The sequence below is a fragment of the Chiloscyllium plagiosum genome, chromosome 7 (genome assembly GCF_004010195.1).
Source record: "Chiloscyllium plagiosum isolate BGI_BamShark_2017 chromosome 7, ASM401019v2, whole genome shotgun sequence".
In the NCBI taxonomy this organism is placed as follows: Eukaryota; Metazoa; Chordata; class Chondrichthyes; order Orectolobiformes; family Hemiscylliidae; genus Chiloscyllium; species Chiloscyllium plagiosum.
This window is the reverse complement of record NC_057716.1, coordinates 67,847,971-67,856,110: the sequence shown is the minus strand read 5'-3', so window position 1 is coordinate 67,856,110 and position 8,140 is coordinate 67,847,971. Positions and strand designations below refer to the sequence as shown.

At 41.8% G+C, this 8,140-nt stretch overlaps 1 protein-coding gene across 2 annotated transcripts in view; it reads left to right on the top strand.

Moving 5' to 3' along the window:
- cfap221 (cilia and flagella associated protein 221) overlaps positions 1-8,140 on the top strand; it is a 263,534-nt gene that overhangs the window by 7,832 nt on the left and 247,562 nt on the right. Inside the window, exon 1 of one of the 2 annotated variants that reach the window (XM_043693987.1) lies at positions 3,277-3,343. The exons of the other annotated variant lie outside the window; for it this stretch is intronic. The gene's annotated coding sequence lies outside the window, so the exon portion shown is untranslated. Of the gene's footprint in view, positions 1-3,276; positions 3,344-8,140 lie in introns of those variants that run through there. 2 annotated transcript variants of the gene reach the window in all.

Sequence of the window (8,140 nt, the reverse complement as noted above, 5' to 3'; positions counted from 1 at the left end):
CACTATCCTATCTACCTGCGACTCAACTTTCAAGGAGCTATGAACCTGCACTCCAAGGTCTCTTTGTTCAGCAACACTCCCTAGGACCTTACCATTAAGTGTATAAGTCCTGCTAAGATTTGCTTTCCCAAAATGCAGCACCTCGCATTTATCTGAATTAAACTCCATCTGCCACTTCTCAGCCCATTGGCCCATCTGGTCCAGATCCTGTTGTAATCTGAGGTAACCCTCTTCGGTGTCCACTACAAATCAAAATAATTTCCTGTATAATTTTTTAAGAGTTCTACCACTGACATTTCTAGATTTTAAGATAAACCTGTTTTTCATTTCATATTTATTCTGAAAACTGCAAAAACACTTGTCTTTAAAAATAAAATGAACTTAGAAAGCAATGGAATGGTGTCTAGTCTTCTTGATAAACTGGAAAGGAATTGATTCTTATTTACTCAGTCAATTCACTTAGCAAATGAAACCAAAGCCAAAAAGGTCAAGGAAATCTGTTGGGACATGCTGTGATGGATAGTACAAATCTCTGTCTGTATATTGAGAATTTGTAGTTAGTTTCACAATATCAGAGATTTGTTACTGTGCAGAAAGAGGCCATTTGAACCATTGTTTCTGCACTGGCTCTCTGGATTTTTTGAGCCAGTGCCAATCTTCTGCCTTTTATCTGTAACTCTGCACATTTCCATTTAAGAAATCATTCAATACCCTTTTTAATTCCTTAGTTGAACCTGCCTCCATCACATGTCTGAGCAGAGCATTCAAGACCGTAATTACTTACTGAGTGAAAAAGATTTTTCTCATTTCACAGTTCTTTTGCAAAACATTTTAAACCCGTTCCGTCTGATTTTTGATTTTTTTTTAGTGGGAACAATTTCTCCCAACCATTTGTCTGGACTCCTCATGATTTTGAAAAATTCCATCAAATCGCTCTGAGCCTTCTCCTCTCAAAGGAAAACATTCTCAACCTCTCACATCTCTCCTCATAACTGGTGAGTTATCCCTCGAACTATTCTCATTAGCCTCCTCCACATAATCTCCAATGTATTCAAAGCATTTCTATACTGTGGCAAACATAACTGTGCACAGTACTCCAGCTGAGGTCTAACCAATGTCTGGTGTAACTTCATCATTGCCTCCCTCTTCTGGTACTCTATCCCCCTATTTATGAAGCCTAAAATAATGAATACTGTATTAACAGCTTTCTCTCTGCATGTCCTGTCATCTTTAATGACGTATTTACATACATACTCAGGTCTTTCCATTCTTACACACCTTTAGAATAATAACCTTTTAAAATATTATCCTCCCCATGGTTTTTGTACCAAAGTACATCACCTCCCACCTCTCTAGACAGAATTTTAACTACGACCATTTGCCCATTTCTACTATGAGTCAATGTCCTTTTGAAATTCTGCCCTGCCCTCCTCACAATTTACAATTCTCCCAAGTGTTACATCACCCACAAACTTTAAAAATTGTCCCTTGCACACCAAGGTTGAGATCATTTCTATATATCAGGAACTTCAAGGATCCCAGCACTGACACCTGGGAAACACCGTAACAGATGGTGAAAAATTCCAATTGACCATTACTGTTTCCTATCCCAAAGCCAATTTTGTGTCTGTGTTGGAACTGTCCCCTTTATTCAATGGTCTGAACATTTCCTCACAGATTTCATGTGTGGACCTGTGTTGAACAGCTTTTACATTATCATGTACACCTTCCCCTCATCAACATTTTCTGTTACCTCGAGTAAACCCTAGCAAGTTAGATGTGATGCTGTCCTAACAAGTTCATGCTAACTGTCCTATTTTTTATTATTCATTCATTCACAGGATGAGGGTATCACTGATTAAGCCAGCATTTATTGCCCAATTCCAATTGCTCAGAGGGCATTTAAGAGTCAACCACATTGCTGTGGGTCTGGAGTCACATGTAGGCCAGGCTAGGTGAAGATTTCCTTCTCTTCGTCTGAATCAATCCACATTTTTCCATGTGATTATTGATTCTACCCCAAATAATTGATTCTAGAAGTTTCCCCACCACCACAGTTAAACTAACTGGTCTGTAATTCCTGGTCTAACTTTACCACATTTTATTTTTGAACAAGGGCATAATGTTTGCAATTCTCCAGTCCCCCAGCAACCCTCTCCCTGAATCCAGGGAAGATTGAAAGATACTTGTAGGTATCTCTGCACTTCCCACTTCCTCCAATATTCTTAGTTGTATCTCTGGTGCTTACCAATTTTAAGTACCAAAAGCTTACCCAATATCTCCTCATCATCAGTTTAGTGCCCGTGTTTCCTTGTCTGTCAACTTCACTGGCCTGCATTGGCCTCATAATTGAAGACAGATGCAAAATTTAACACTTTATCAATTTAACACTTTAGTCATGCCTCTTGCCTCTTTTTGGTTCCACTTTGACTTTAAAAAACAATTGGGGGATCTGGGCATCGCTGGCTGGCCAGCATTTATTGCCTGTCCCTAGGTGCCCTTGAGAAAGTGGTGGTGAGCTGCCTTCTTGAACTACTGCAGTCCACCTGTTGTAGGTTGACCCACAATGTCATTAGGGAGACAATAGCAGGATTTTGACCCAGCAATAGTGAAAGAATGGTGATATATTTCCAAGTCAGGATGGTGAGCGACTTGGAGTAGAACTTGGAAGTGGTGGTGTTCCCAAATATCTGCTGCCTTTGTCCTTCTAACTGGAAGTGGTCATGAGTTTGTAAGGTGCAATCTGAGGATCTTTGGTGAATTTCTGCAGTATCTCTTGTAGGGATCGATATTCTGCCTCTACAGTAATTAATGCTTAATCTCTCCTTGGTCTCCTTGAATATTCAATACCTTATTCGCTATCCTCAAAGATAATTAAGGCACCTTGCAGAACATTTCTCCCTGGTGCTCTTTATGGAGTTTTGGCCTTTGAGCCTGTATCACGCCCTGCCTGCAGTAGCACAAAGTTCATCTCTCCTGAATTTTTTTGACATATGTCCAGATCTGTCAAACCTGACAGTTGTGAGCCCCAAATGCAGTTGGTTTCGTTTCGTGGCCCCATTAGGTATCGGAACTCTGGGGTATAATGAGAGAGTCCCGGTGAATGTCTGGGGAAGGGGAAGCAGCAGCAGCAGCAGCTCTCTCCAAGGGGGTAGGAACGGCACTGATGGCCACTTCGCTGGAGACACGAACAAAGCTCCAAGCCCCAGCAGCGCAGGGTTGCCGGGCTCGAGTCACTTGACCGGAAGCCGCTGTTTGTTTTGGAGACGCCGTTGCCATGGTAACATGGCTGTCGCGGTGTAGGGAAGGGGCCCGAGCCATTTGGTGATAACGCTGCATGTGGGTGAGTGAACTCAGAGCCACAAAAATAAAGCAGTGTTACAGAATCTAGGAGAAAGTGAGAACTCCAGATGCTGTGGTGCTGGGAAAGCACAGCAGCTCAGGCAGCATCAGGAATCCTGATGAAGGGTTTATGCCTGAAAGGTCTGTTCCCCTGTTGCTCAGGTGCTGCCTGCTTCTCCAGCACCACACTCTCGACAGTGTTACAGAATCGCCGAGCTGCTCCCCATAATCAGCTTCAACCTAACCTGGCAGCACTTGGAAAAGGGACAGAAGCTGCTTTCACTGATCCTCTCCGCTGTACTCAATGCCCCTTCACCTCTGGGTGCAAACATTGGGCTGCTCACTGGTAATTTCAAATGGTATTTCTTCAGGAGGGATATTCCTTCGCGCCGCCCCCCCCCCCCCCCCCCTCCCTTTGGGCATGTGGCAATGCCATGTTTACTCCCTTTCTGCCAACCCCTTTGATAACCGCCAGCAGGGCAAGCAAGCGATAGCAGCAAAAGGAGGCAGAAGAGGGATTAATACTGTTTCATTTATCATGCCAACCCCTCACCCACACCATCACTCGGCATCAATAGGGTGGATAATGCTCTCCCAATGGAAACCCAGCGCTAGCCCTTCCCTGTAGCTTAGGCGAGGTGTTTTTTTTCCTTCTCCAACCTCCGTTCTTTTAGTGACACAAATGGCAAGGAAGTCGAAAGCAGGAGCGAAATTATTGGGGTGCGCAGCAATTGCAGCCACAATATAAACCCCAGAACTGCACCGTCCACATACGAGCAGATTGGGTGTAATTAATATCTTTGATGGGAATGCACTGTTATTTAAAGGGACGACATATGCGATCCTGTAATAGTCTTTCTTAATTAGTAAATCTAGATTTCTATTTGTACTACAGCGCCGATTAATTATAAATGGGATTGTGTCAGCAAAGTACTGAGTGCTTTTTCGGAATACAATTAGAACTGTGATAGATTGTAATTGTAAATTGAACATATTCCAGTGTAAAACTTCAAGCACAGTTTATGATTATAAGCTTTCTCAATATACAAAGGATCATTAACCAATGTTTCAGGTCAGGCAAAGGCCATGGACGGAGAAAGCCGAGATATCGCCTCAGCTTTGATGTTTTTTTTTTACCGGAAAAGACTCCGAAAGCCACGGGATTTGGCAGCAAATTAGGCAGCAGTGTTCAATTGTATGGGGGAGAGGGACAAGCAAACACTAGATTAATAGAGTAAAGCCATCCGCAATTTTAATGGGAAATTCCTGGACTCTATGCTTGCCAAGGAATCTGACGAACTACGAATGAAACAGATGCACACAAGTCAGCAATAGAAGGGAATAAGCGAAAAATCTGGTATTACCAGTATTGGGGTGGGATAAGCTCAAGAATGACATTCTGCATCCGTTCAAACTCTGGGAGAAAATGCAATGAATAAATAATCTGAATTTCTTTCAACCCTCCACCAAGATGATGCTGCAGTAACTTTGCAATAATGTATATTGTCAGGATTCACACTAAGATATATCCTTAAAGCAGTCTGTGAACGAATGAATTTAAATAAACTGCATTTAGCCCCCCCCCCTTTTAGAATTTCAATATTTCAATTTTTATTTGAAAAAATGGCCAGCAGTTATACTTTAACTAATTCTTCTGCTCCTCCGATGTTGGCTGACCTGCTGTGCTTTTCCAGCACCACACTCTCAACTCTGATCTCCAGCATCTGCAATCCTCACTTTCTCTTGGTTATACTTTAAAACAAGATAAACAGTTTATTACACGACTGTTGTTGGCAATTATTTCAGTAAAATGTGGTAAAAGGATTAGATAAAATACAGATACAAAGTAAGGAAGGGTGTAATTTATGAACAAAGGTGAAAAGGACATCAGTTTGGACCATAGTTGCAGGTTGGCTTGCTTGATGATTCTCTTTCCAAATAAAGGGGTTGAAACCTTGAAGTCAGACTCCACATCGTCTGTGGCTTTTGTCATCAAATAGTTGAAAGTTGCTCCCACAGATTGACCATGCAGACCATGCACCTGGGAGTGAGTGAAAGCTCCTTTGTTTCATTTTTTTGACTCTACAAATTGTGGCTGTTGGGTGCCTGGTTCAGCACAGCAGTCCATGACACCCTCCTCCTGTCTTCCTGTTGAGAAGCAGTGACTACTTCAAGATGTTTTCCTTACTGTCACTGCATAATGATTGCTCACAACCACATATTTATATAGGTCAAAACTTAAAATAACTGTTATCTCAAAACTATTGAATTATGGTTCCATGTTAGGTATTGTGCCTGGGTATCGATACATCCTTTTTAAAAATTGAGATAGTTAAAAAGTTAACTATCTCAGTGATTAACTTGGATGGCTTTTATACTGTAAGGTTTTAGCTGTGATAGGAAACACTATCCACATCTCCAATTAAATCATTGAAAGGAGTAATATTGGAAATGGTAATTACATTTCAAAAGCTTGTGGTATTTGCTTGAGGTAAGCAATGTGTGATGATAATCATCGGAGATTTTAATCTACATTTTGACTGGAAAAGTCGGATGGGCAAGTCAACCTCGATGAGGAATTTATTGAATGTTTTCAGGCTAGCTTCTTGGAACCACATGTTCCGGAAACAAACAGAAAGCAGACTATTCTGGATCTGATTTTTTTGTCATGAGAAAAGATTAATTAAGTACCTCATGCTGAAGGTTCCCTGAGGTAGTAGTGACTGTAATATGATTAAATTTTACATTCAGTTTGAGAGAGAGGGAGGACTGGGTCTGAACTATATTAAAGAAAATAAATACGGGACATTTTGAGAACGTAGAAAACAAAACTGGCTAAAGTAAATTGGTATATTAAAGTTAAAAGTTAGCTCCATAGAGTTGACAAGCAGGGGTTTAAGGGAATATGTCAGAATACATTCAAAGGAGAAGAAGAAAAATCTAATTGACAGTGTAAAGACTATATTTTTATCTTTCCGTATTTTTTTAAATTGTGTATTGAAATGGGAACAGGATTTCTTTAATAACCAAGGACTGTGGAAGGTATTGCAGTACTTTTTTGAAATCAAGTTGCCAGAACCCATTGGAGTGGTCTTTACTTTGCTGCTTTATTCAACAAGTAAGGGAGGTCAGTTGCAGATCGGCCAGCACTAGGAGGTGTGTAAAAGATGAGATTTGGATGGCAACAAGTGGTTGGTTAATTTGTTGAGTTGGGGTGTGACCAGCTGTGGATAACAAAGGCCATTACACAGCTATGTGGTTGGCTCCTGGTAGCTGAACAGGTTGTGGGCATGAACGATATTGGCATAAGCCTTCATACATTTGGAAAGGGAGGTTGTATGGCTTTCTTCAATAGAGTTACTTGTCAAAAGTTGGCCTGCAGCTGGAATCTATTTGAAATAAATGATTGTTACTAAATACGGGAACCTGGTTCATGTCTTCTGTTCACTTGGATCTAAACATACAGTTAAGTTGGGAAATGCTGCATACTTTTCAAAATCATTAACTTTTGTGATGACTCCAGGAATAACGTGGCTTGTTTCTCAGTGTATTATTCCAGCAAGATTTGACAACAGTCCCAACATCTGTAGTTAACAAATGTTAATGATGTCATCGAAATAAAAAAAAATACAATTGTGGAAAGGAAGGTGGCAGGCAAGAAGATTGGATGGAAAATCAGAAGCAGCAAACAATAATCTAAAACTAACAAAGAGGGAAAAACTCAAAAGAAAGTTAGACAGAAATGTGGAAATAGATAGTTACAATCTCTATAAATACTTAAAGAAGAAAATAGTAACAAATTGATCTTTAGTCCTATTCAAAGTGAGGTTGGAGAATTACTACTGAAAAATAAGTTTATGGCACATGAAATAAACAGGTATTTTTCATCTTGTCTTCACTAGAGAGAGTAAAAGTTACATCCCAGATAAGTCAGGAAATGAAAGGGAAGCAGGAACTCAAGAAAATTATAAACACCAGAGAATTGATAGAGAGTAAATTAGTACACCTCCAACCTGGCAAGTGCCGGGGTACTAATGGACTTGCTCCTAAAATAAGTGCTGGAAATGTGTTGCTGGAAAAGCGCAGCAGGTCAGGCAGCATCCAGGGAACAGGAGAATCAACGTTTAGGGCATAAGTCCTTAGAGGGAGGAAGAGAGCTTCTTCAAGGAAGGCATCCTTGTAAGAGGATTCGCAGTAGGTTGAAATAACACATTTCCAGCTCTGATCTCCAGCATCTTCAGACCTCACTTTCTCCTCAAAGATTTCCGCCACCTCCAAACAGACCCCACCACCAAGGATGTATTTCCCTCCCCTCCCTTATCAGCGTTCTGGAAAGACCACTCCCTCCGCGACTCCCTCGTCAGGTCCACACCCCTCACCAACCCAACCTTCACTCCCTGCACCTTCCCCTGCAACCGCAAGAAATGCAAAACTTGCGCCCACACCTCCCCACTCACTTCCCTCCAAGACCCCAAGGGATCCTTCCATATCTGTCACAAATTCACCTGCACCTCCACACACATCATTTACTGCATCCGCTGCACGCGATGTGGCCTCCTCTACATTGGGGAGACAGACCGCCTACTTGCGGAACATTTCAGAAAACACCTCTGGGACACCCGCACCAACCAACTCAACCGCCCCGTGGCTGAACGCTTTAACTCTCCCTCCCACTCCTCCATCGCCAGACTATGGCAACACGACGCCTGGAGGAAGAGCGCCTCATCTTCCGCCTAGGAACCCTCCAACCACAAGGGAAATATGCAGATTTCTCCAGCTTCCTCATTTCCCCTCCCCC